Source organism: Megascapheus bottae, chromosome 6 (assembly GCF_031878675.1).
Source record: "Megascapheus bottae isolate mThoBot1 chromosome 6, mThoBot2.hap1, whole genome shotgun sequence".
NCBI lineage: Eukaryota > Metazoa > Chordata > Mammalia > Rodentia > Geomyidae > Megascapheus > Megascapheus bottae.
In genome coordinates this window covers 23,968,046-23,994,822 of record NC_143514.1, presented here as the reverse complement: position 1 = coordinate 23,994,822, position 26,777 = coordinate 23,968,046, and the positions used below count along the sequence as shown (strand labels likewise).

The 26,777-nt window shown below is 34.9% G+C and overlaps 1 protein-coding gene across 3 annotated transcripts in view; it reads left to right on the top strand.

Moving 5' to 3' along the window:
* The window catches only part of Hs2st1 (heparan sulfate 2-O-sulfotransferase 1), a 116,368-nt gene that overhangs the window by 4,252 nt on the left and 85,339 nt on the right, over positions 1–26,777 (top strand). Inside the window, exon 2 of one of the 3 annotated variants that reach the window (XM_090334466.1) lies at positions 9,515–9,694. The exons of the other annotated variants lie outside the window; for them this stretch is intronic. The gene's annotated coding sequence lies outside the window, so the exon portion shown is untranslated. The remainder of the gene's footprint in view (positions 1–9,514; positions 9,695–26,777) is intronic. 3 annotated transcript variants of the gene reach the window in all.

The following is a 26,777-nucleotide window of genomic DNA, read 5'->3' as shown; positions in this document are numbered from 1 at the left end:
GCTTTTTATTGATAAGTTGGAGACAAGTCTTTATTTATTGTGCTTGTACTGGGGCTTGAACTTAGTTCTTGGGTGCTGTCTCTTAGCTATTTTGATCAAGGCTGGTGCTTTTACCACTTAAGCCACAGCTCCACAACTGGCTTTTTGCTGGCTGATTGGGATAAGAATATCAGACTTTCCTACCGCAGCCTGCTTTGACTCACAGTTTTACATATCAGCCACTTGTGAGCCACTTGCACCTGAGTCTCTTGGATTTGTCTGCCTAGCTGTCTTTTTCTTTTTTGTTTAAAACAGATAAGAGATTGTTTTATACATATTTTTCTGAAACTTCTTTTGTTTTATAGGCATCTTTCCAGATCAGTAGATATAAATTCGATTCATTCTAATAGCAATACAGTAGTCTAAATTATGCATGTACCATGAAATTTAAACTGTTGTGCCAGTAATGTCCCCACACCCTTTGCTCCTGCCACACATCTTTTTGTTATTTATCTTTCTTGGTGTTGTAAGTGTTATAAAACCATACTCAAAGGTCTCTTTAGCTCCTTATGCATTGACACCATTTTTCAGTAAGACATTTGTATGTATGGGATTGCTGGGACAAAGTATTCATGATTTTATGATTAGAGGGCTTGAAAATCTTTTACTTTCCAGTTGTTTTCCCTTAAAAGTTATAGCAATCTACATTGCCAGCATACACTCAATAACACTGGTAGCTCTCAACTTTTAATTTTTGCTACTCTGAAACTGTGAAATGTGTTAGTAAAGGAATTCATATGTCCTTAATTTCTGGTTAGGCTCACTGTGTTTATTCACATTTATTCTTTGTACTTGTTAATTCATTTTCTTTTTTTATGTTAGGTATTATACTGATTTTTAGTTGCTTGGATTGTTTTTAAAAGTTAAAATAATTCATTATATACATATGTGTATTTATATGTACATATATGTCACATCTCTTTTTCTCCATGTTTCTTATTTCTTGCTCTCAACTATGACATGCCTTGCTTGTACAGAAGGTTTAACATTTTTACAGATTTACCAACTGAGGCAAGTAGGTTTCATATGTTACATGAGACTTCCAGGAGTTTGGCCTAGTGGTAGAGTACTTGCCTAGTCTGCATGAAGACTCGGATTCGATTCCTTAGTACCACATACATAGAAAAAGCCAGAAATGGTGCTGTTGTTCAAGTGGTAGAGCTCTAGCCTTGAGAAAGCCTCAGACAATGTCAGCCCTGAGTTCAAATCCCAAGACTGGCAAAAAAAAAGAGTGCAATAGATTTGAATATTTTGTGATTTATTTTATACATTTAGTTCTATAAATCATTCATATGTTTATGGGCATTTATTGCAGCAGCTTTCCTTAAATAGCCACTATGACAAAGAGTATATTAGCAAATAGTCCACCTTTTTCATTCTGGTAATTCTTTTCCTTATATACTAAGTTTTATGTGTTCTTTGATTTTGTAGTCATTGTATTCTACTAACCAGAGATTCTAAGTTTTATTTTATTATCTTTAAGTAGTTGCACAAAAAGATTTCAATTCAGCATGTTATTTTGAGTACAATAAGTTTTGATCAATGTTACTCTTTCCTTCATTCTCTCCTGTCTATCCCTACTCCATTCACTCCATCAGATTAACCTTGTTCCATTTTCACATATGTACATTGTTATTTTGACTATATTCACATACCATTCCTCTTTCCATTTTTCTGCCTCTTCCTCTTGAGCCTCTCTCCCTCAAACAAAACACATTTCAGCTTCCTTAACCAGAGAGAGATTCTTTGTACTTCAAGAACCCATTTAGATAGTTTTCAAGACATCCATAAATACTTTGAAATTATATGCACACTTTTCATCAGATTTGTGGAGAATTATGTGGTTCTCTTAATAGTAAATAATGTAAACAAATATGGAATACAATTTGAGGGTCCCTAATTGAAAAATTGCAAATCTAACATGGTCAAATCAAACTTGTATGATGGTATGAAGTACAAAAAATAATTCTGATTTCATGATGGTTACTTTCAAAGTGTAAGCATACTAAAATATAAAATTACATTTAGGTTATATGCATAAGGTATATATGAAAGATTGATTTTGTATTTAGATTTGGGTTCCATTTTCAAGATACTTTACTTTGCACATGTGAACATTTCTAAATCAGAATTTTTTTTTTTTAATTTGAAGGACTTGTAGTTTTAGATGGCTTGCTTCCCACTGTGATGCACAATACTGCTTTACTATAGCCCCAACCAGTGAAGTCACCTATCACTGACTGGACCAAAATCTTTCTTCCCTTGGTTATCTTAGTTTTTTTTTTTCTTTTATCTCAACATTGAAAAACTGATTAAATTTAAGATTTGTTGGGAATTTCTTGGAATTCTGTGCTTATAGTTAGTAAATTAAAAAAATTTAGGGCCATTATTTTTTTTCAACGAGTTTTACTATTTCTATTCTCTGTTCTCCCTTAGGAACACAAATTATACACATATTAAGCCAGATGGAATTATACCCACTCTTCAGTTATGTTCTATTCCATTTTTTCTCAGTCTTTTAAATTTATGTATTGTTTTAAATGACTTGTTGATATATCCTTAATTTACTAATACTTTTATTCTGTAGTGTACAGTTTATTTCTAATGTCATTCATTGTATTAAAATAAACACCCTCCATTTCAGCAACTTGTTTGGATCTTTAAAAAGCATCTCCCAATTTTGTCCTTAACGTGTTCTTACTTGCATTTTACTCAAAATGGAACGGTTATGATGTTTCTTTTGATATCCTTCTCTATTAATCACATCATCAGTGTCATTTCTGATTTGCTTTCTTTTGATTTTATTTTCTTCATGGACCGAATTGTCCACTTTTGCAGATTACTGAGATAATTTTTAACTGAGTGCTAAACATTGTGAATTTTATCCTATTTCATTCTGGATATTTTCATATTCCTACACATTCTTAAACTATGCTTTGTGACATTTACATGTTACCTAGAAACAGGACTTCTTTGAGATTGCTTTTAATTTTGTTAAAGGAGATTATAATAGCTTTTACTCTTGGACTGATTTTGCTTTATTATAGAGACAGCACTTGGATGGTTTCCTTCAAAGCTTTCTGCCCAGTTCCCTGTGTATTACTTCCCCCCCCCCCCCTATTTTGGCTGATGGGAACTCTTGTTGAGTGAATCTGAAAGAATAATTTACCTGCATCTTTTGAGGCCTTGATTCACTGATTGGGCTCTTGCTAAAATTCTGTTTGAAGCTCCATTCATCTCTATCATCTGCCCAGCAAACTTAACTATCTTGCCCCTTCCCCCAGCCTCTGATTCTGGGTTCTTAATTCAGGGAGCCTGTTGGACTATTGAATTAAATTGCCTAGCTCTTCTGTGTACTGTAGCCTAGAGACTCTTCAAGGAATTCGTAGGTAGTACCCTCATTTTCCGAGTGATTATCATTCTGCACTAATTTCTCATTTCATATCTAATGTTTTGAACCTGTTCTATGCCTTATCCATTCTGTTTTAATGTAACAGTCCCTTTTACCTGGTCTTGCTTCAATGAATCTTTGTGTTTCCAAGTTGACTTAAATAAAAGAAGCATACTTGGGCCACTTACATTTTACAATTGAAAGCAATAGCTGGGCACCAGTGGCTCACACCTATAATCCTGGCTGTTCAGAGGCTGAGATCTGAGGATTGCTGTTCTATGCCAGCCTCTGATAAACTACTCTGAAAAAGCTGGAAGTAGAGCTGTGGCTCTGATAGTAGCGTGTTAGCCTTGAGTACAAAGAGGCTCAGGGACAGCACCCAGGTCCTGAGTTCAAGCTACAGAATGGGCAAAAATAAAACTATCTAAATAAAATGGTGCTACAAGTGGAACAAGTCATGATTTAGGTTTTTCCACTTTATAATTTTTAGCTTGATCTTGAACTCAAGCCCTTTGTTAGTTGACAACTTAAAATTAGAGGCAAAGCTTATTCATTATAACTGGATCTCCTCCTTTCCCATGATAGTTTCAACTGTACTTAGGTTAATTCTTTTAAGTGCTACCAATTTTATTCTGACCTTAAGAAACCAAGTTTTATTGTATTCATTTAGATGCACCAGAGGCTTAGGCTCTTAATCTTAGACTTTCAGACTTGCCGGTGAAGCATTTGGCTTCAGAAATGGTTTCTGCTTTTCCTGTAAATGTGCAATTGTTGAGCTAATTGGTCCATTCTTGCTACGTGAGGGTGGATGGATAGTGCTCTTTAGAGACTTTTTTTCTGTGTTAATTTTGTAATACCCTTATTCCAAGCTAACTGATGGCAATAGTGGTGAGGGATGATTGGTGCTTGTGGCAATTATAGCCAATATTTTGAATGTACAGAAAATGCATTTATTATATTTCTCAGGTGTCCAATTCTGTGATGGAAGTAGGTGTGATTCTTCTCTGTATGACTCTGGAGTATCTGGGATTACAGGTGAATGTCACCATGTTGGCCTTAAGAACTTTGGAGTTCCATTAGATTTTACTTGGGAAAGGGGAATTCTATTGGAAGGAAATACCTTAAAAGTATGCTCATGTCATGGATTTGAGGTTAAGTGACTATTTAGCTGTACACTAACAGTTGGCATATTTATTTCTAATTATATACATTATATTTGAATTGGGCTTAATGTAATTTAGAAACATAAGTTTGTTGATAACCCAGTTTGCTAGTGTGTACTTTCTATACTTTGTAACAAAACAAGAAATGGGCTGATAGTCTAGTTTAGTATTTTTCTGCTAAATTGCTTAGTAAGTCTTTGTATCACAATCTGCATAGCTTTTTCAGTAATGAATTCTGCAACAAGTGCTTGAGTGCAGAATTACTATTGTGTTTTCAGAGTAATGCCAGTAACTTTTATTTTTGTTAATAATAACGTAAGAATGAAGCATTTAAAAATTAGCTCTGTAACATAAACATCACAATCAAAGTCTTATTACAGTGATGAATGTTTACTCAGTAAAGAAGTTGCACATTGTCCTCTGGGGTAGAATTTGGTGATTAGAGTTGTCTGTTCTGTTTTAGTTTCCAGGATGCAATGTAAAAGTTTCAGTATCTTAAGTATTCAATAGCAAGAAATAGCAAGAAACACTTTTTATCTTTTTGGCCAGGCTTGAGCTTAGGGCTTGAGCACTGTCCTTGGACTATTTCAAGGCTAGAGCTCTACCACTTGGGCCTCAGCACCACTTCCGGCTTTTTCTATGTATGTGGTACCGAGGAATCAAACCCTGGTCTTCGTGTATGCTAGGTAAGTACTATACCAGTAAGCCAAACTCCTGGCCCCAAACCCTTAATTTCAATATAGGCAGGCAAGTTGAAGCATGCTTTAAAACTGGGTAATTATCTTAAAATAAAATTGACAGTTCCGTATGTTGTGTATGCACCTATCATCCTAGTAATGAGAAGGCAGAGATGGAAGATGGTGAGTTTAAGGTCCTCGGGGCTAGATCTTGAGATCTTGTCTCAATTAAGTTTTATTTATGCCAAACTGATTATTCAACAGTTAGTTTTGATGCTAAGATTCATGATCAGCTGATTTGGAAACTTAGTTATTCTATATTTTAATATTAAGAAGTCCTTTTTAATTGCCAGTGTTTTAAGTTTCAGTGCCCTTTCAAATAAAACATACTCAGCTCAAAATGTTGGATGTACACTCAGTAGAAAACTAAATTAGCTTAATCATTTTATCTATAGAAGAGCTAATCAGAAAGTCTGACTTTCAGTGTAGGTGAGGTGGTTGGTTATTTCTGTAATTCCCAGCTTCTTGGGAAGAAGAGTTGGGAGGATCAAAGTCCAAAGAAAGGCCCTGAGCAAAAGTGAGACCCTATCAGAGAAATAAAGTAAAACAAAACAGGTTGGAGGGGGGTTCGAGTGGCAGAGCACTAGTTGGAGCCCTTGAATTCACTTTAGTGCTGTGTGGAAAAGGGTGAGGATGGGCTCATTTAACATGATCTTATGGCATATTTAAATAGTTTATTTTCCTAAAGAAGACAATAGAATCATTTACCATTGTCCTCTGAGACACACACACACACACACACACACACACACACACACACACACACGTCTTTGAAGGTTACAAGAGAGAGAGAGAAAGAAGAAACAAATGCACCATGATAGTTTAGTGTCATAGAGGAATTTTCACAGTGAGGATGTTTAAAGATATTTGTGACCTCTCTTGATCCTAGGACTTAGTAGTGTGATTTAGGAATGATCCTGCCTGGGATATGTAATAGATAAAATGTTCTTGGACAGCCCTTTTTCTTTTGTCCTAGACTGGAATTTAGGGTTAGTTAATTTTGTAACTATTTATAATACAGTCTTTCTCATGACTTCCACTTCTTGAGTCTTCCACCCTGACTTCCCTGGTTTTTGCCTGTGTTCCCTCTTTGCCATTGGATCCAATATTTGCAAATGACACTTGCAAAAGAAAATAATAAATTGACATACTTATTATGTACTAAGCCTGTTCTAAGTGTTTTATGATTTCATTTAATATAAATGATGCTTTTCTTTAAAGTTGCTTTAAGCCCAATGATCTCCAGTCTAGATAATGTGAAAATTTTTGCTATTGTTGTTTTACACTTCGGTGAAGTTTACTGTATCCATTTCTTGCTGCTGTAGACTTTCTGAATGCGCACATAGGAGTAGCACGTGCACAGGTGTTTTGATAAATCAAATGATACTACATAAAGTACAGAATTGACATTCAGGTAAATTATTTTCTTTAGAAAAGAGGTAATAATCACTGGCAATCCTATTACTAGAAGAGACTTGTTTTTATTTTTAACATTACGGATTATCTCACCATTTCCCACTAATCTTTGCTAACCTGACAGTTCAAGCATAGACATTTTGAATTGTGATGGGAATTATACAAGTGTGTACATATGTATACACACGTATGTGTGTGTGTGTGTGTGTACCTGTTTCTCCATTTTTGAAGAAATTTGTGTGTGTGTTGTCAGTTTTCCCATGATGATTCACCGTCATATTCTCAAATGCAGAATAATATACAAATATGTTCCATAGCCTTTATTTTGATTTAGGAAGTTCAACTTCCTTTTTTTTGGTAAAAATTTTTATTATAAAGGTGATATACAGAGGAGTTATAGTTACATAAGTCAGGTAATGAGTACATTTCTTTTTAAACAGTGTCACTTCTTCCCGCCTTTTCTCCATTCCCTCCTCCCCACAAATCCCTTTCCCCTCAGGTTGTATAGTTTATTTTCAACCTGGTATCTGACATCACTGCTGAATTAGTTCACCCTTTGTCTCACTGTCTATGTGCTTTCACTATTTCTCCCCAAATCAGAGAAATTCACATACAAGACAAAGCTACAGAAATCAAAATCAGTGACAAAAGGGGAAAAACAAAAACAAAAAACCCCCACAAAAATTAAAATGAAAATGTCTTGATTCTACTCCTTGGAGTTCAATTTTTTTAAATATATTTTTTATTGTAATTAATAGAAGGGTTACATGATATTTGCCAGATAAATGGTGCATTAATTCCCACACGTTGATACCCTTTCACATGTCATGGTCCCCATTTTCCTTCCCCCCTCCCCCACCCCTCATCTTGTTTTCCCCCATTCCCTATCCAATTTCAGATCTTGGAGTTCAATTTTGATAATCATTTTGTTTGATCATTTGCACATACGTATTGAGCCCTTGTGATCCTCTTCTAAGAACATCTTTCTTTGGTCTTACTGAATGTTTAGAATCCTATTTAATCATGTCCAAGTATAATTTTTTTGTCTTTTACTATCTTAGGTTTACTTGTAGATTTATAGGCATATTCTAATCATTATAAATGAGGGAAACCAGCAACCTTACTTTGCTTAATATAATTTTTTCCAAGTCTTTTCATTTCCTTATGAATGAGGCAATGTATGAACACACACACACACACACACCATTCCTCCACTGAGGGACATGTAGGTTGATTCTATATCTTAGCTAAGTAAACAATACTGCAATAAACATGGTTGTGCTGGTGGCCTAGTTTGTGGTCAAATGGATACATTCCTATGAGTGGGATCGCTGGATCATAGGGAAGCTGTATGTTTAGTCTTTTGAGGAACCTCCATACTGCTTTCCGTATTGGTTGATAGTATTACATTCCCACCAACAGTGTAGTAGTGTTCACTTTTGGTCACATACCCATCAGCATCTTTTTTTGTTAGTTTTCTTGATAATACCCATTCTAATTGAGGTAAGATGGAACCTTTAACAATCATATTTTAAACAATATCTTAGAAGCTACCATCATAAAAGTATAAACGCTACCTTGATGTCAAAGGCAACAGATTAGTTCTGAACTTGAACTTCAGTTGAAATCAGTCTGTACTCTGAATGGTTCCTTTACTCAACAAGTTCGAGAGGTCGGTCCACCTTGCTACATGTGGTTCTAAGTTTATTCATTTTTCACTGCTGTAAATTTTCTATTGTTTAAGTTTAGCATAGAATTCATAAATTAAGAGGTGCATCTAGAATAATTTAGAATAATAATGATTAATCATTAGAATTACCATTGTACAATGAATATTTAGATATCTTCATTTTTAGTTATGTGAATAACACTACCATGCATCTACTTGGTAAAAGCAATGATGTACGAGAGCTATCTCATACAGGGTCAAAGAATATAAATTCAGTAAGTTTTTGAGTCAATTCCTAAACAAAACCATTATTCAAAATGTAACTAGACTACTTTACAAAACAAATATATTTAAAACAAATTTTATACCCATCGTTTTCTAGTCATCTTACTATTATCTTTGCTATTGTATCTATACAATAGAAATATTACATAAGGGGAAAGACTGCATCTCTTCCTATCTTGTTCAATGATATCATATGTTGAAATCAGTCACATCGGAAGTATTTGTGTTGTGGAAATTTGACAACCATTACAAACCAAAGATTTGTTAATCTCTAGACTTTCTAGACTTTCTAGACTTTCTCTCTAGACTTTCTAGAATGGGATTGGAGGGCCAGATGTGGTGAGATACATCAACGACTCCAAAGGTAAAAATGGGGAAATCTCCACTTGAGGCCTACATAAGTAAAAAGTAGAGAGACTTGATCTCAACAGCAAACCTGGAATAGTGGCTTGCCTCTATAATCTCAGCTGTGAGGTAGGCATATATAGGAGACTTGCAGTCTAAGGTTGGCCCTGGGCAAAACAAAAGATCCTATTTGAAACTTAACTAAAGGAAAAAAAAAAGCTAGTGAATATGGCCATATAGAACGAAACTAAGTAAAATGAACTCCAGAATATGGAAACAAGAGATTCATTATACATGTTTAAGAAGTGAGTGAAGTCAACAATACATTTTTGCTGGGAGCCAGTGACACCTGTAATCCTAGCTACTTAGGAAGCTATGATCTGAGGATTGTGGCTCAAAGCTAGCCTAAGCAAAAGACAGGTGGACAAGGGTGGTGACTGTATAATGTCTTTGCTCCTAAAATGCCCAGGACTTCAATCAAGAATGCCAAGTCTCTGTATAGAGCATGCTGCTCACAGTCATCCTGAAGGGTCCTGACAAATCTGGACATGCACATCTGTTAGAAAAACTCCACCTGTCAACTTATCCGTCAGTTTAAGCTAAACAAAGAACTTCCCCAGCAAAGCCCAGTGACCCACCTGCCTGCCTTGTAAGTTATTAGTTTTTCTCTTTACTCTTCAGCTTTTTTACTTTCCCAGCTGATTTTTTTTTAATTCTTTCTTTCCTTGAGAGTACTTTTTTTTTTTTTTTTTAAGTCAAGACTCGCCATGTAGCTTTTGGATTGCCCAGCTGCCCAGTTATTAAAAACATGTTTGGGCATGAGCACTTGTAATACTAGCTACTTTGGAGGGGGAAGCAGGAGGAACTTGAAATTTGAGGCCAGCCCAAGGAAAAGTTAAAGAGGTTTTATTTCAGAAACATAGAAACAAAATGCTGGAGACCTGGTTCAATTGGTAAAATGCTTTCTTAACATGCTGAAGGCTTGGGTGCAATCCAAACCATACAGCAACAACAACCCCAAAATACAGTGGATAAATGTTCATTTCATATAACTTCCCTTTTTGGCTAGGATGGGAGATTAGTGAAGAAAACCAGTAACTCTTGGCAAGTATTCAGATATTTCTTCTTTTATGTCATTCACATTGGCACAGGTCATTAACTCCTTTTGAGAGAATTTTTTCTCACATGCAGTCTCTTTTGAAATAAGGATTTGAGATAAAATGTGGCTAGCCAATTAGTGTCTACCCCACAGAGGTGTTGAGGTGTTGGCCAGATTAATTGATTCTTAGTCCAGGAAATGATAAAACAGTACAAGTGCAGTCTACTATTATGTTTCGGGAAAAAAACTAGTAGGAGAGAATTCTGTAAGGGAGAAAGAAGACTTGAATTTCTGGTAAGATCTTTCAATTAGTATTTGAACATTTATAAAAATGCAGTTGTGAAATAATAAGCTTTAAATTTCTTGGCATCATAAATGTATAGGAAAATCTCTTGATGGTTTGCTTCAGACTATGTTTTTGATTGATAAGGATGAGCCATTTTCATAATTATCATTTAGATTTAAAATGAACATAGGAATTTAACAGAAGCATCTATTTTCCAAATTTGGGGAAAAAGCAAAGAAAAATTACCTTTATAATGGTATCATTTGTGTCTTAATTAATGTTTGCTGGAACCATTCATATTTCTCCTCAAGCATGAGCTCCATAATGTTTTTTGGTATGTAGTTGAGGCTGCTTTAAATTCCCTAGCTTCCTGTGTCAGCCTCTTAATTGTAAGATTACTGGCATATCATCTTGTCTGGCCTCTTATGTCTTCTAAAGGTAAAATTTTTCAATATTTCCCAGGCAAATAACATTCTTACAGTTTTTTTCCCATGTGATACCATTTTTGTTAAGAGCAAGAGACAAATGTAAAAGGATCATCTCACACTTACTTCATGTTAATGAATAGTTGGAGATACAATAATGTTATAAAACATGCTTCATTTCTCCCTAGTCCTTGTAGCTTACCTCTGTTTTCTAAAGGACCTTTGATTTGTATAGGAAGAAGGGATTCAGGAACAGAAAAAAGTTTCTGTATGTTGTCCCACAAACAAAAACTGCTGAGGTAACCTTTCTTTACTTTGTGTCATGTTGGCATTGGTGTTTTTACTTTGGAATCAGGCTTATATAGTTAAATCTTAGAGGGCTGTTTTTCAACTTTCCTTATTCATTTGATCCACTACAGGTTTTTAAAATGGTGCTGCCTGAGTTCCACTCTTTACAATATTTCTTCTTTTCCCTTGACCAGATTTCTTTTTGTTACCATGGAACTTTTCTCCATGCTGGAGGAAGGGTTGGTGTGATGAGAGGCAGACAAATAACTTACACCATTTTCCTCTCAATTATATACTTACCCTAGCCCTGTGTACCTGCCATATACCTTTTTAAATATTGTTTCCTACATTGGTAATATAACACAGATACTTGGAATCTTGTAACAGTTAACACTGAACCCATTTTCCTTTCTTCCCCTTCAGATACACACAATATGGATTTCATCTTTTCCACAAGAAATATTCTGAGAGACAAAATAATAAATGAAAATTGAGTGAAACAAGAGGAAAATGCTATAAGCAGAAACTTAATACCATACTGAGAAGTATTACAAGTATAAAACCAGTTCTGCCTCTGGATCTTTACCCTCCCCCCCTTCCCCTTTGAATGATACACACTGATTGAATAGAGACCTTTCTGTTAAAAGAAAGTGCAAATGCTTGCAAACGTAGGCTGTAAGGGGACACAAAGGATTAATTCTGCTTTGTAAAAATTTACTAATGTGTGTTGAAATGTGATTATGGCTTGTTGACAAGGAACCATTGGATGAACAAAATTGACTGTTTATGGAACTAGGTTGTTGGCAGGCACAATTAAAGCTGCCAGCATCACTCAAACCAGCCAACTCTTTAATCTGTTCTAAAGACTGTCAAATCAGAGATCAATCTCTTTAAATTTTAGATAATTAATAGAATTCATTTTAACTTTAATTTATAATGCACAATTATTGATTGAATTATCCTCATTCTTTTTCCTTTTCTATTCAGATAAAAGAGCTGAAATATTAGGTATAGAAGATAGATGAGCATTTTTGCAACTGTAGAATGTAAGAAATTATTTAAGGAAAGCAAACTTTTGGGAAGACTGTTGATCACTGTGGTAAATAAGAATAAATTCACGTACTGGGTTGGAGAAAGATTTTCCTCAATTTTTCATATTGAGGCAAAGAGTAATTCTTGTCTCCTAGTAAGGTCTGAATATAAAATATAACTTAGAAGCTGGTGTTTTGGATGATTGGTCCTCAGCTAATAGTACTGTGCTTTTTTTTTTTTTTTTTTTTTTTTTTTTTTTTTTTGCCATCCTGGGCTTGAGCTCAGGGCCTGAGCACTGTCCTTGGACTTTTTAAAGGCTAGAGCTCTACCACTTGAGCCTCAGCACCACTTCTGGCTTTTCTCTATGTATGTGGTACCGAGGAATCAAACCCGGGTCTTCGTGCATGCTAGACAAGCACTCTTACCACTAGGCCAAATTCCTGGCCCTAACAAGTACTGTTTTGAGAGGTAATAGACTATTTGGAAAGTAAAACTCATCTAGAGGTCACTAGGAGTAGGCGTTTGAAGATCACAGTGGTTCTGCATCTTCTCTCTGCTTTTTTTATCTGCCACAAAGTGGGCACTACCTTCTTTTAGTCCCCCACACCCATATCCTTGAATAAAAACCTTTCTTTATTAGTAAGGTAAATTCATAGATAGGTTCTGTCCCCTTTAGCATCTAGAAAGATGTTCTCAATGTAGCTTCCTTTCTGAGCTCTACTTTAGACAGTGATACCTTAATATTTCCCTATCTTGTGCTGGAGATAAATACCTCAGTGGGAGTTTGCCTTGTTTATCAAGGTTCCACCCTTAACACTAAGGGGTGGGTTGGAGGAATCTCATGTTTCATATGCTTCAAAACTAGAAGTTATTCTTGACTCTTTTAGTATATGTCTTTTTTCCCTTTTAATAAAATTGATTTTTTAATTTTATTTTTTTATTGTTGGGGTAATGTATAGAGGGGTTACAGTTACATTCGCCAGATAGTTAGGTATGTTACTTCTCCCACATTGATACCCCTTCTCATGGTTTTGTCCCATTTCCCTCCCTCAACACCCTCTCAGTCATCTTGTTTTCCTCCCTTCTGTTTCCTATTTCAAATAAACAAACCTATATACAGTATACCAGGTAACAAAGTCAGATATGATAACTATATCAGATTAACCAAAGGGTAAAAAAAGAGAAGAGAAAAACATAGTACATTAAGAACAATCACACAAATACGTGTCTTCTTAAGGCTTGCTTTAAGAATTGCATTTCATAGCAATCATGAGTTGTAAGAGATGTCATCTACCTTTTAAATAACTTTCATGCAGACAAGATCTAAAATTAAATATTGGAATATAGAATTGAAAGTTCATTAAGGGGTTATTAATAATAAAATTTGAAAAAAATTAATTTTAGATCCACTAATAGAATAAGTTATTTAGAAATTTGTAGCTAGTGTGAAGTTCTAGTATTAATACTATACCACTGATGTCTTTTAAAAGTTTAAACATATGCTGCCAAGGTTTTGTAGAAGACAGGATATGCGCAAAAGGACACCAGAAAATGATCATAAAGGGCATGGGAGTTTGAGCTTTTTTTTTTTTTTTTTCTTTGCCAGTCCTGGGCCTTGAACCAGGGTCTGGGCACTGTCCTTGGACTTTCTCAAGGCTAGAGCTCTACCATTTGAGCCAGAGCACCATTTCTGGCTTTTTTTCAATGTATGTGGTACCGAGGTATCAAATCCAGGTCTTCGTGTAAACTAAGCAAGCACTCTACCACTAGGCTAAATTCCTGGCCCAAGTTCGAACATTTTAAAGTATTATTACTAACATGCTTTTTGAATTGAATTTGTAAATTTAAAATATTGACATTCTTGTAGATTATACTATCTCAGAGAATGAGGGTCTGATTTTATGAATCTCAGTGGTTATACCTAACCTATAACGATTCATAAAAAAATCTCTTGGGGAGAAAGGTATCTCACTGTATATCTTTTATTGTTAGAATATTACAATACAAAAGATACCAGTTTTCTGTGAGAAGATTGTTTATGTTTAAAATACGGTTTTTGCTTTTATATATTATGAATGACAATTTCAAAATGTCATTTAAATAGACCTGTATTTTCTTGTTTACCATAATTTTGGTGATACTGGGGATTGAACTCAGGCAAGCACTCTACTACTTGACTGAAACCCCAGCCCTTTTCACTTTAGTGGTTTTGGTGATTTTGCTTTGGCAGGCCTAAATGTGGTCTCCCTACTTCCATCTCCCTATTAAGTGGGATTACAGGAATGAAATGCCAACTGAAATCTTGTGATTAATTTTTCACTTGAAAAATTTATCACTTGGTCCAGGCACAGTATATTTATTTTTTAATTTTCTAATTTTTTAGTAGGTCATGAGGTTTGAACTCTGGGCTTGGGTGCTGTCCTGTGCTCTTCAGCTTAAGGCTACCACCCTACCTCTGAGCCACAGCCCCACTTCCTGTTTTCTAGTGATTAATTGGAGATTGAGAGTCTCATGTTCTTTAGTGCCGGGGCTGGTTTTGAACCTCCTGGGTAGCTATAGGATTACAGGCGTGAGCCACCATGCCCAGTTAGTATATTTATTTTTTAAACTCTCTGGTGATATTAGAAATTTATCTCCTCTTGCCATTTACTTTTAATGGGAGTTGTAAAGTATTGCTGCATTGAAGTTTAGCAATAGAGGTTATTCCCTCCAGTTGAAAATTTTCGACAGCATTAAAATTACTAATGCTGTGTAGGTTACATGAACTTTCATTTTTTGTGGTCTTAGTCTTTGTTAGGGAATCTATGCTACAATTACGTGGATAATGTCACTATGAAGTATTTCTCAAAGAGGTTAAATTAGAGGGTCATAGCCAGGCATATATGTGAAATGCCAGGACTTCGGTATAATTTATGAGATAATAGGTGCTACATATGAATATCCCTTATTCCAAATGTTTTCAGCCAGAAGTACTTGGGTTTTAGATTTTGGAATATTTGCACATGTGTAATAAGGTGTCTTGGAGGCAGAGTGTGGACGCAGTGGAACCCGGAACAGAAAATTCACTGAGAAGTGGATTTTATGCAATATTTTTGCTGTGCCTGAATTTTGACTGTGGTCATAGCAGTACCTAAAACTTTCAGATTTTAGAATAGTTTGAGTTTTCAAGTTAGGAATCTTCAATCCTAGAAAATTGGTTAAGTTTGTATTACAAGTACAGGTGCACTTTCCCATATCCATATCCATGTCCATTAGATTCCCATTCATATCCTCGTGTTGAAAACATGGGGGGAAACTCATTCTCCTGCCATCCATTAAAAATACAGTGTAGCAACTTTCTACATAGCATATGTTGTATGAAGCATTTTAAGTAATGTAGGGATTTCTTCAAGCAGTCTTTTAGGCCAAACTCCTGGTCCTGTGAAACTTTTAAAAAAATTTTTATTTTATTGTCAGGCTGATGTACAAAAAAGTTACACTTATATATGTAAGGTAATGAGTATATTTAAAAAAATGTTATCAGGATGATATATAGAGGGGTTACATTCGTAAGGTATTGAGTACATTACTTCATGAACATTGCTTCCTCTTCCCATGTTTTTCTCCCACATTTCCTCCCAAGTTGCAAAGTTCATTTCCAACATATTCTCTTGTGAAAATTATTGTTGCACTGTGAGATTTTTATCTCCAGTTAACTACCAAAAATCCTGAGATGTGGGCTGGGAGTGGTAGAGTGCTTGCCTAGCATGCACGAAGACCCGAGTTCGATTCCTCGGTACCACATACATAGATAAAAGCTGGAGATGGTGCTCTGGGCTCAAGTGGTAGAGCCCAAGGACAATGCTCAGGCCCTGAGTTTACAACCCAGGACTGACCAAATTAAAAAAAAAAAATCCTGAGGTGGAGCTTAAGTGGTAGCAAGGTAGCTGTGAGCAAAAAAGCTCATGGATAGTGCCCAGGTCTTGAATTCAACACCAGAAGAGGAAAAAAAAAAAAGCAGAGAAAGATGTGTGTATGTTATATTCAGATGCTGTGCTATTTTATGTAAGGGACTTGAGCTTAAAATTTGGGGTTTGGGTAACTAAGATCCCATCTTACTCAAATACTTCTGAATTATTATATTTGTATTTAGGTGAAAAACTATCCTAAAAATGGAAATGGATATTTTAGGTGTATATTGTCTGATATAATACCTACTAGCCATGTGGTAAAATAAATGAAAATTTGTATGCATTGACACTATTGGCCACATTTTAAGGGCACAGTGGCCATTTTTCATCTTTAGCAGAAAGATTTATTGGGAAGTATTGTTCTAATTACTTGTGTTCAGGTTTCCTCCAGTTATTAGATCTCTTAAAAATTTTTAAAAGAATGCATATTAAAAGGTAGTAAGTTTCATATGCTCTCCTCAAGAGAGTATCCACTCTTCTTAATCTTTACCATGGGCTCTATTAGCACCATCACTGGAAAATGGTCATTCTTTCAAATCAGCTAACAAACATAAAAAAGAATTGTAGATAGTAAATTCATAAACATTGAATACACATTGCAGACATATTTCATTAAGAGATTATGCTGAAACCACTGGGTAAAAGATTGGAACTGAATTTGGTGAAATATAACCAGTTTAAATGATGAAGCTTAATAGTGACATTATGGGAGAAGAATGTCTCTTGATATGATAGCTGAATAGCATAAATTCCACTCATGCAGTACTTCTGATTTTTTTTTGTGGGATTTATTCTTTTTTAGGATGAAAAAATTATCTGACATAAATTACACCTAGCGGTGGGATGGTTTCATTGTTACATTTCTGCATATGTTTACACTGTATTCCAATCAATATCACCCCCCATCACCCTCTTCTCCCCCTTTCACCTTCCCCAAACAATTTCAGCAAGCTTCCTTATTCTATTTTCATAGTTACAAACCATCTGTTTTAATCATCTTTATTCTCTATCCAAATGTATTTCAAAATTATTTATTGTTTATTTTTCTTTTTTGGCTTCTCCTTTTCCTGTCTCTTCTTAAGTGATCCTCGAGATTTGCATTCTTTATCCATATATATACCATATGTATTATTATGTAAATACATTCATACACTTACCCATGATCTGTATATTTTTGGGGTCTAAAATCCACATATGAGTGAAACTGTTTTTGAACCAGTCTTTTCTTGAGCTGGGTATGCTAGCCCTCCAGTTGCACCCATATTCCTACAAATGACATGATTTCATATTTCTTTATGGTTGTGTAGTATTCTAGAGTATCTATAGTTTCTACCTGCCTTCTCTATTCATTCATCTCTTCTTGAGCATCTTGGCTGACTCCATAATTTGGCTTCAATAAACACAATTGCATAAGCCCCCCTCTCTGTCTCTGTCTCTGTCTCTGTCTCTGTCTCTGTCTCTGTCTCTGTCTCTGTCTCTGTCTCTCTCTCTCTCTCTCTCTCTCTCTCTTTCTCTCTCTCTGTCTCTCTCTCTGTCTCTCTGTCTCTCTGTCTGTCTGTCTGTCTGTCTGTCTGTTTTTGGTCTTCATGAGTTTGAGTATTTCAAGAGCTAAACGTGGTGGCTGAGTAATCCCAGCATTTAAATGGCTGAGGCAGGAGGATTATGAGTTTGAAACCATCTTGGAAAACATATAGTGAGACTGCCTCAAAAGATAACATAAAAGATTCAAAAGTATAAAATTCAGAGTTTATTACTAAAAGTAATAAATTCTATCATTTTGATTAAAAACAAAAATCTGTTCTTCACTGTGGATCTCACATGTTTTCTATATTGTAGTAAGATTTTAACTGTGTTCTAAAGTTAGCCCATATTGTGAATTTCTATTTCACCTGGAATTGTTATTGAAGGTGAAGATACAAGCTTCCGGAAATGCAACTTCTGCTTTCTTTGTTTGGGGACTTAATCTGACTACTAGTAATTCTAATTTTGTCCTCCTTGCCCATTGAATGTGTTTTTTTGTTTTGTTTTGTTTTTAGTGTCAGCACTTTCCTAACTTGTACTGGTTCTGTCTTGTTCCTTGAGCTCACTATGCTTGCTAGTTTATCTCCTCTTGATTATTTACCTTTCATTCATTAGTTCTCATTTTAGGCATGGCATTTCTCCTAGAATATTTGAATCTTAGTGGGCTCTTTCTCTGAGAATAACTCCATACTTGGTACTTCTCAAATTTAACGTTCCAGAATAGTTCCCTGCTGCCCTCTTCTGGCTGAGACATTAGATTGTTATTGATCAAATTTTAATTTTTAGTCTTTAGAATTTCATTAATAACTGTAGTATATCAGTGGTTCTTAAGTCTTGCTGCCCAGTTAGATGAATGTATGTATGTATGTATATAATATATGTATATTTAATTCTAAGGATGTGCACCTCCTTTTAAGACTAATTGACCTATAGGTGAGAAAGGGAAGCTGATCTTAGTATTAAACAAAACAAAATAAAACCAAAACCTCCTGGATGATAAAAATCTCCAACCACTGATTGAATTTTAACCACTGGGATCTATGGCTCTTAGATTCCTATAGGGCTTGTACTATAGGGGTGGGGTGAGGGTTGTTCAAAAAGAAATGCACTCAATACTTGTTACTGTAATCCCTCTGTTAATTACCTTTACAATAAAATAATAATTATAATTAAAAGATGGGGAAAAAAAGAAAATAGGTAACAGACAATAAACTTTTGATTTTTTGAGGGAGGGTCTCACAATCCCCCTATTTATACCTCTAGGCAGTTAAGATTTAAGAAGGCAGGTGGAGTTGGTTCACACTTGTAATTTTTTTTTTGCTAGTCGTGGGGATGGAACTCAGGGCCTGAGCACTGTCCTTGGGTTTTCTCACGGCTAAAACTCTACTACTTGAGCCACAGCACCACTTCTGGCTTTTTGCTATGTATGTGGTACCAAGGAATCGAACCTGGGTCTCATGCATGCTAGGCAAGCACTCTACGGCTATTCCAAACTCCTGGCCCCTGAAGTCTTCATTCTTAAAAAGAAAAACACAAAAGTATTTTGACCTTAGAAACTATAAAAACAAGTACTTCTTTCTCACATTGTTGTTTTTGTGTTTTTAAGCTTCTCCATGACTCAGTTTATTACATGATAGATTGAAGACTATCAGTGTTGCTTCATCCTGTACTATCTTATATAGAAAATGCTCAATAAGTTTTAGTATGATTTAAATTTAGCAAAACATAACCATGTAGAGTTTCATCATAGGATTGGTTAAATGCATTTATTATTGCAAGATTATGAATTGTGGCTGTATCTCAGAAAACTATTAGAATACTTTAAAAAAACTTTTTATTGAACTAATTTAAATATTTAAACAGCCAATCATTTGAAGAATAGCTAACACTGGTTTTTCTCAACTCACTCAATAAATACATAGCAGAGGAAGAAACTTTCCTGAGTACATTGTACTAGGCAGGCTGGCATTACTTTGATTATGTCATAGCAACAACAACATAAGAGACTAGCTGTAGAAAATCTTGATAAAATACATACCTGGTTAGAATGATATCAACAGTACACAATGAATCTTACAATTTAATGAAAAGAAAGTGAACCTTACAAAAATTGGGAAAAATTGAATCTGAATAAACACCTCACCAAAACAAAGTGTACAGATGGTATATAAGAATATGAAAAGATGTCCAACCTGTTTAATTGGAGAATTGCAAATTAACAGTACAGTAAAATAGCATAGCACTATACCTATTGGGATAGCTAGCGCTCCAATTATTGAAACAGAAAATGTAGGTGAGGGTATGAAGTATTAGACATTCTCTTTCATTGCTAATATGAATTGAAATGTGTATGTTGAAGAAACATCTGCACTTCGGTGTTTATTGGAACAGGATTCACAGCACAGAAGAAATGAAACAGTCTCCTACCATCATGATGAATGGATAAAATAAATATATTATCTATATAGTGGAATACTATTCAGTCATACATGGAATGAAAACTTGTATTCTGCACCAACATAGGTTGAACTGGAGATTGCTATGTTAAGCCAAAAGAAGCCATGCACAGAAAGATAAGTACCTTGTGTTCTCATACATGGAATCTAACAAAGTTGATCTCCTAGAAGCTGAGAGTAGAATGGTAATTATCAGAACCTAGAGAGAAAGTAAGGGGACAGGATGTGGAGAAAAGTTGATCAGTGGATAGTGAAGTTACAGTTAGAGATGGTCCAGAAGACCTGGTCTGCTTTTGCTAGCTACAGTAGTCACAGTATTTAACAGTGAACTCAAAAAGCTAGAATGAAGTATATTAGAAATTTTCACCATAAATGATAAATGTTTGAGAAGATAGCTATGTTTAACCTAATTTAAAGATTGCACAATACATACATGCATTCAAACATCATGCTACTCCCCTAGTTCATGCAATTTTTATGTTTTTATGTGTCACTTTAAAATTAGAAAGGAAGGGGTCAGGAGTTTGGCGTAGTGGTAGATTACTTGCCTAGCATACATGAAGACACAGGTTCGATTCCTCAGTACCACATACATAGACAAAAGCTGGAATTGGTGCTGTGGATCAAGTGATAGAGCCTTGAGAAAGCCCAAGGACAGTGGACTGGCCCCCCCAAAAAACCCATATATATATATGGAGAGAGAGAGGGGGGGGGAGAGGGAAAGGGAAAGGGAGGTGGATATTGGGAGGATTATGGTTTAAGGGGAGCCCCAGTGAAACGTGTTCATGAGATTTATCTGACCAGTAGCTCAGCCAGTCACTGTGTACATGAATTCCAGGACAATCCTGATAAAAACACACTTATTCATACTGTTTAGAGTGAACCGCTTTGGGCCTTTTGAAATGAATTCTTTTTTGTGCTATATCAAAACTGGTCAAGGTCTGACAAACTTTTTGGTAATTTGTAGTTAACTTGGCTTTCTCATGTATATTTTACATAAGTCTTAACAATTTATTCTACCTAAGGACTTTCTGTCACAGAAATAAGTTGTGTGCGCATACACACACACACACACACACACACACACACACAGTGTAAAAAGTCATGTTGGAGGGTTGGGAGTTTGGCCTAGTGGTAGTGTGCTTGCCTAGCATGCATGAAGACCTGGGTTTGATTTCCCCAGTACCTTATACATAGAGAAAAAAAAAAAAACCCAAAAGTGATGCTGTGGCTCAAGTGGTAGAGTTCTAGCCCTGAGAAAGCCCAAGGACAGTGCTCAGGCCCTGAGTTCAAGGCCCAGGACTGGCAAAAAAAAAATTGTCATGTTTGATGCAAAGATTAGTGTTTTTCAAATTCTAGCATGTATCGTTTACTGTTCCTTTTGTTTTTGGTTGGTGTTGGAGTTGATCTCTGTGCTTGTGTCGCTGTCCCTGAGCTCTTTAGCTCAAGGCTATAGCTCTACCACTTGAACCACAGTGCCACTTCCTCTTTTTCCTTTCTTAAAGCTCTGTTTGAGTGGTAGGCAAAGGAAGGAGTCTCATAATACTAATTAGCCAAGTAAAAAATGCAGCTTGTTAGCTTCTCTGAAATAAAGCTGGTTGGTAGCTCCTCCCCTAGAAAGATAAAAGCAAAGGAAAGAAAACACAAATCATGATGTATTGTTATTGTAATTATAGTAGCAGTAGGTTTAAATATAAATTCTGAATGTAAGCATAATATAATGATACCCATCGATAATCTGAGCACTGGAGGGAGAATCATTAGTTCAAGACCAGCTTGAAGTACATTTCCTGTTTCAAAGTGAAAAAATTGTAAAATTTATGTATAACCAACTACATGAGACTCCTTAAAGCCAAGTGTTTCCATGCACGTGTCATTATTATTGCTTAACTATTTTATTCAGTGATATCACAATGATCTTATATTGTGCTAGATAAGTTATGTTTTAATTTAAATATGAAATAGCTTTTATCTTTGATAAGCTTAAGGTATTTATTCCATACCTTTGCTAAATACATTAATCTTTTAAATATAACTGATACTTAATAAATATATCTGTGTATATATCCATTTATCAGGTGTATAGATATCTATATTTATAGATCTCTTTATATATATAATATATATATATAATGTATATATATATATACTCCCCACACCTCCACACACATATACATTCTCAGTGCACTGAGAATAGGTGCCTTGGAGACTGAGGCAGGAAGATCTTGAGTTCCAAGCTAGCTGAACTATATATATATATATATATATATATATATATATATATATATATATATATAGTATGTCCCTGTCAAAAAAACAGTATATATACAGTATGTCCCTGTCATTAAAAACTTATAAATTTTGTTTTCAGGATATGTTGCTATGAGTTTCTCTTTTTGGAGTGAGAGAATGAGGCTATTGACTACAAGTCACCATATTTCTACTATCTATTTCTGTGAGCTGTAAATTTTGACCAGAATATATAGGAGGGTTTAAATAGCTTACATGATACCACAAACTCAAAGTAAAATGTCAAGATAAATATAGCTTTTAGATTTGTTTTTTGGTCCTAATTCTCCAGAATAAAAGCAGAATGTATATCAAATACAAGATTATGATGACTGGAATGCATTCACTTACGAAAGATTCACTGTGGCTGAATCATAGTTTGCTACTATATTTTTAAAGCTTCTGTTTCATAGTGAATATCATCACATATTATATTCTAAGTTGAACACCCTCATGGTAATAGAATTTGATTGAGACCTTGCCAGTCATAGTAGCAGCTGTTTTCAGACCTCATTTATATTTAAATAGAAAAAAATTGATCTGTTTAGAATTGTTAAACTTGTTGCCATGGTAAAGCAAGTTGCTATCTCATCTTTTTAACTTTTGCCATTGAAGTGATCTATGTGGCTGGTCCCAGGAGAGTGGAGGGTGAACTGTTTTTTGTTGGAAAGCTTTTCCTTAGGACAAATCCTGAATGCTTTTTTAATAGGATATAAGCTAGAGTGAATAAAGCTTTCTGAAACCATTGAGTTTTGCTAGATATAATTAAAATTGATTCTTCCCAATTGCTAAAGTACTTTTAAAGAAGAACAATATGAGCTTTGATTTATCAGTACTTTTGACAAATTGAGTACATAACATCCAAATTGTAGACTATGAAAAGAATTTTATTTGAATCTATTTCTATAATTTACATGAGACTATTTAAGTTGATCCAGTGTATAAAATTGAATATTCATGTGAAAATAACATGCCTAGTGCTTCATGCTGCTCATTTCTATTCTTTTTGAAAAGGTAGCATCATAATCTGGTTTATACATGTGACTTTTTTTTTTTTTCTCTTCACCATTCTCCTTGTGTTGTTAAAGCTGTCGTCAACTTCGAGATCCTTCTACTTCATTTTCCTGGGGACTGGGATCATAGGCATGTCAAACCTCATCTACTTAGTATAAGTAATTTGTAAAGACTAGTTTCACATTGAATTTTATTTATAGTGCATTGTTTCTCTATAGGTTTAATAATGATAGTGGATCCTAAACCAAACTAAAATCTAGTCTTTTTTTTTTTAACTTTATTTTGACATTAGAAAATGTAAATCTACAAGAGCTTATCTTCTCTTTGCAATCTTCTTTCATTGGAAATCTTTTTTCTTTTAAATTGGGAGATATGTTTTTGACTGATGATGCTGCCATTTACTTCAATTTGCATGCCTTTAATTATTTATATATACGTTGAATTATGTACAATGTCTTGGTATTTTGTAAAACTAACAGACAAATCTGATTAATTTGAGCTATTTTCTATCATATTGGCTGGCCAGCTTTAGTTTTGTAATGTGGCTAGCCTGAAACAATACTCATTTATTGAGACAGAATGATTCATTGGTCATTTGAGCTTGTGAAAAACATTTAAAATATCAAAACAGTTTATACTTGAAATGAAGAATATAATACTTTAAGTGTTTTGTAAGTTAGAAAGACCTTTGAATATCAATTTCTTTGTAAAGCAATAGCATAAGAATTTATTAAGCTTCGTTCTATTGATTATTTGGTAATATTTTATAGCTAATTATTTGAGAGAGCTGAGCATATTAACAAGTGCTTTACCACTGAGCTACATTCCATACTCTATTTTCTGTTTGTGGAGTGGAAATGTGGAAAGTGGAGAACATTAGATTTTTGTGATGTTAATTAATGCACATAAAAAATCTTAGATAATCCAAATTTTAGAAAAAACAAAATTTTAGTATGATTTGGGAATTTTAAGAATGTGTTCACTATTATGTACCATGCATATTAAAAAATTTATTAACACTGATTTTTACATCATATTTCAGATGCCATGTTTAACAGGTATTCAAGAAGAGAATCTCTATACATAATCACTGGCACATGAATTTTAGAACATAATTAAAATTAACCTGAGACTTGGTATGTCATAGATACATACTGACCTATATAATAACATTATGTCTATAGAGTACATATCCCATCATAGATTTTTATGTCTATGAAGTTATATCTCCAAAACCGTGTCAAGAACCCTGGGTATTCGAATATTGAGTCATCACTCTTGTACTGTTTGGATCTAATATCCACACAGCAGGGAGACCATGTGCCTTTTGTTCCTTTGGTTTTGACTTACCTCACTCAACCTGATTCGTTCTTAATTTCATCCACTTCCCAGCGAATGCCATTCTTTTGTCTTGTCTATATGTGGTGTGGGCCCAATAACTTGTTTAGCTTACCTTACTAGGATTTAGTGTAATTGGTAGCAGTCAGAAATTTGAATTCTTAGTATAGAATTCCATTTTACTACATTTTTTTAAATGCCTTTGTGGGACATTTGCTTTGTTTCTATCACTTGGCTAATGTGAACAGTGAAGCAAATGAATATGGCTGTGCAGGTATCTTTATCATATCCTGGGTTATGATGCTCAGTGTAGATACCCAGGAGTGGTATGACTGGATCGTGGGGAAAGTCCGTTTTTAGTTTTTTGAACTTCAAACTGCCTTCCAGAGTGGCTGTACTAGTATACATTACCACCAGCAGTGCACTAGGGTTCCTCTTTATCCACAACCCCACCATCATTTGTTGTCTGAGTTCAGAATATTGGCCATTATGATTGGGGTAAAGTGGTATCTTAGGGCTGTTTTTATTTGCATTTTCTTTAGGATCATGGATGATGAGCATTTTCTCATATATTTCTTTGCCATTTTAACCTCTCTTTAGGCTCTCTTTATAGTCTCTTTAGTTCTCTTGTCCATTTCATGATTGGTTTGTTGGGTTAAGGGGGATTGGTTTGAGTTCCTTGTAGACATTGGCTATTAAATATTTGTCTGATGAATTATAGGTAAATATCTTTTCCCAGTTGGTTGACTGTCTTTTAACTTCAGTAGCTATGCCTTTGTGCAGAAACTTTTTATTTTTAGGTAGTTGAATCTCTCTCCAATCTGTTGTGACCCTGAGACTCTTGAAATTTTTGCCTGTGCCTATGAGTTACACTGTCTCTCCTACTCTATCGTGTAGCAGTTTGAGGATTTCAGATCTGATATTGAGGTCTTTGATCCATTTTGAGTAAATGTTTGTGCATGGCGACAGTCTGGGATCAATTTTTAGTTTTCTGCATGTGGCTGCCCAATTTTCCCAACACCAATAATTGAAAAGACTATGTTTATTCCACTGTATATCTCTGGCTCTTTTGTCGAATATAAGTTGACTATATATTTTTGTGCCAATACCAAGGTGATTTTGTTATTATGGCTCTATTGTAGAGTTTGAAGTCTCATATTGTAGTACCATCTGCATTGCTCCTTTTGCCTAGAATTGCTTTGGCTATTCTAGGTCTTTTATTCTATATGAACTTCAAGTAGGCTTCATCCCACAGATGCAAGCCTGGCTTAACATTCACAAATCAATTAATGTAATACATCATATCGGTAGAGCTAAGATTAAGAATCATATGGTAATTTCTCTGGACGCCAAGAAAGCATTTGACAAAATACAGTATACATTCATGTTGAAAGCACTAGAGAAAATAAAAATAGGAGGTACATTCTTTAAAATAATTAAAGCCGTATATGACAAACCTACTGCCAGTATCATACTAAATGGAGAAAGACTGGAACCTTTTACCTTAGAATCAGAAACAAGACAGGGATGCCCACTCTCTCCACTTCTCTTCAATATAGTGCTGGAACCCTTAGCCAAAGCAGTAAGGCAAGAGAAGGACATCAAAGGGATCTACATAGGGAAAGAGGAAATTAAACTATCCCTTTTCGCAGATGATATGATCCTATAAATTCCACTCCCAAACTCCCAGAACTAATAAATCATTTTGGCAAAGTGGCAGGTTACAACATCAGCCCTCAAAAATCAGTTGCCTTGGTAGGGTGGTAGCCCTGAGCTGAAGAGCTCAAGTCCCATGACTGATGCAAACAAACAAACACAAAAAGTCAGTAGCCTTTCTGTATGCCAACAATATACAAACAGAAGGAGAAATCAAGAAAATGATCCTATTTGCAAAAGTCCCCCAAAGAATAAAATATTTAGGAATTAACCTAACCAAACATGTAAAGGAATTATTTGATGAAAACTACAATTGCCTAACAAAAGAAATCAAAGAGGATACCAGGAAATGGAAAGACATATTATGCTCATGGATAG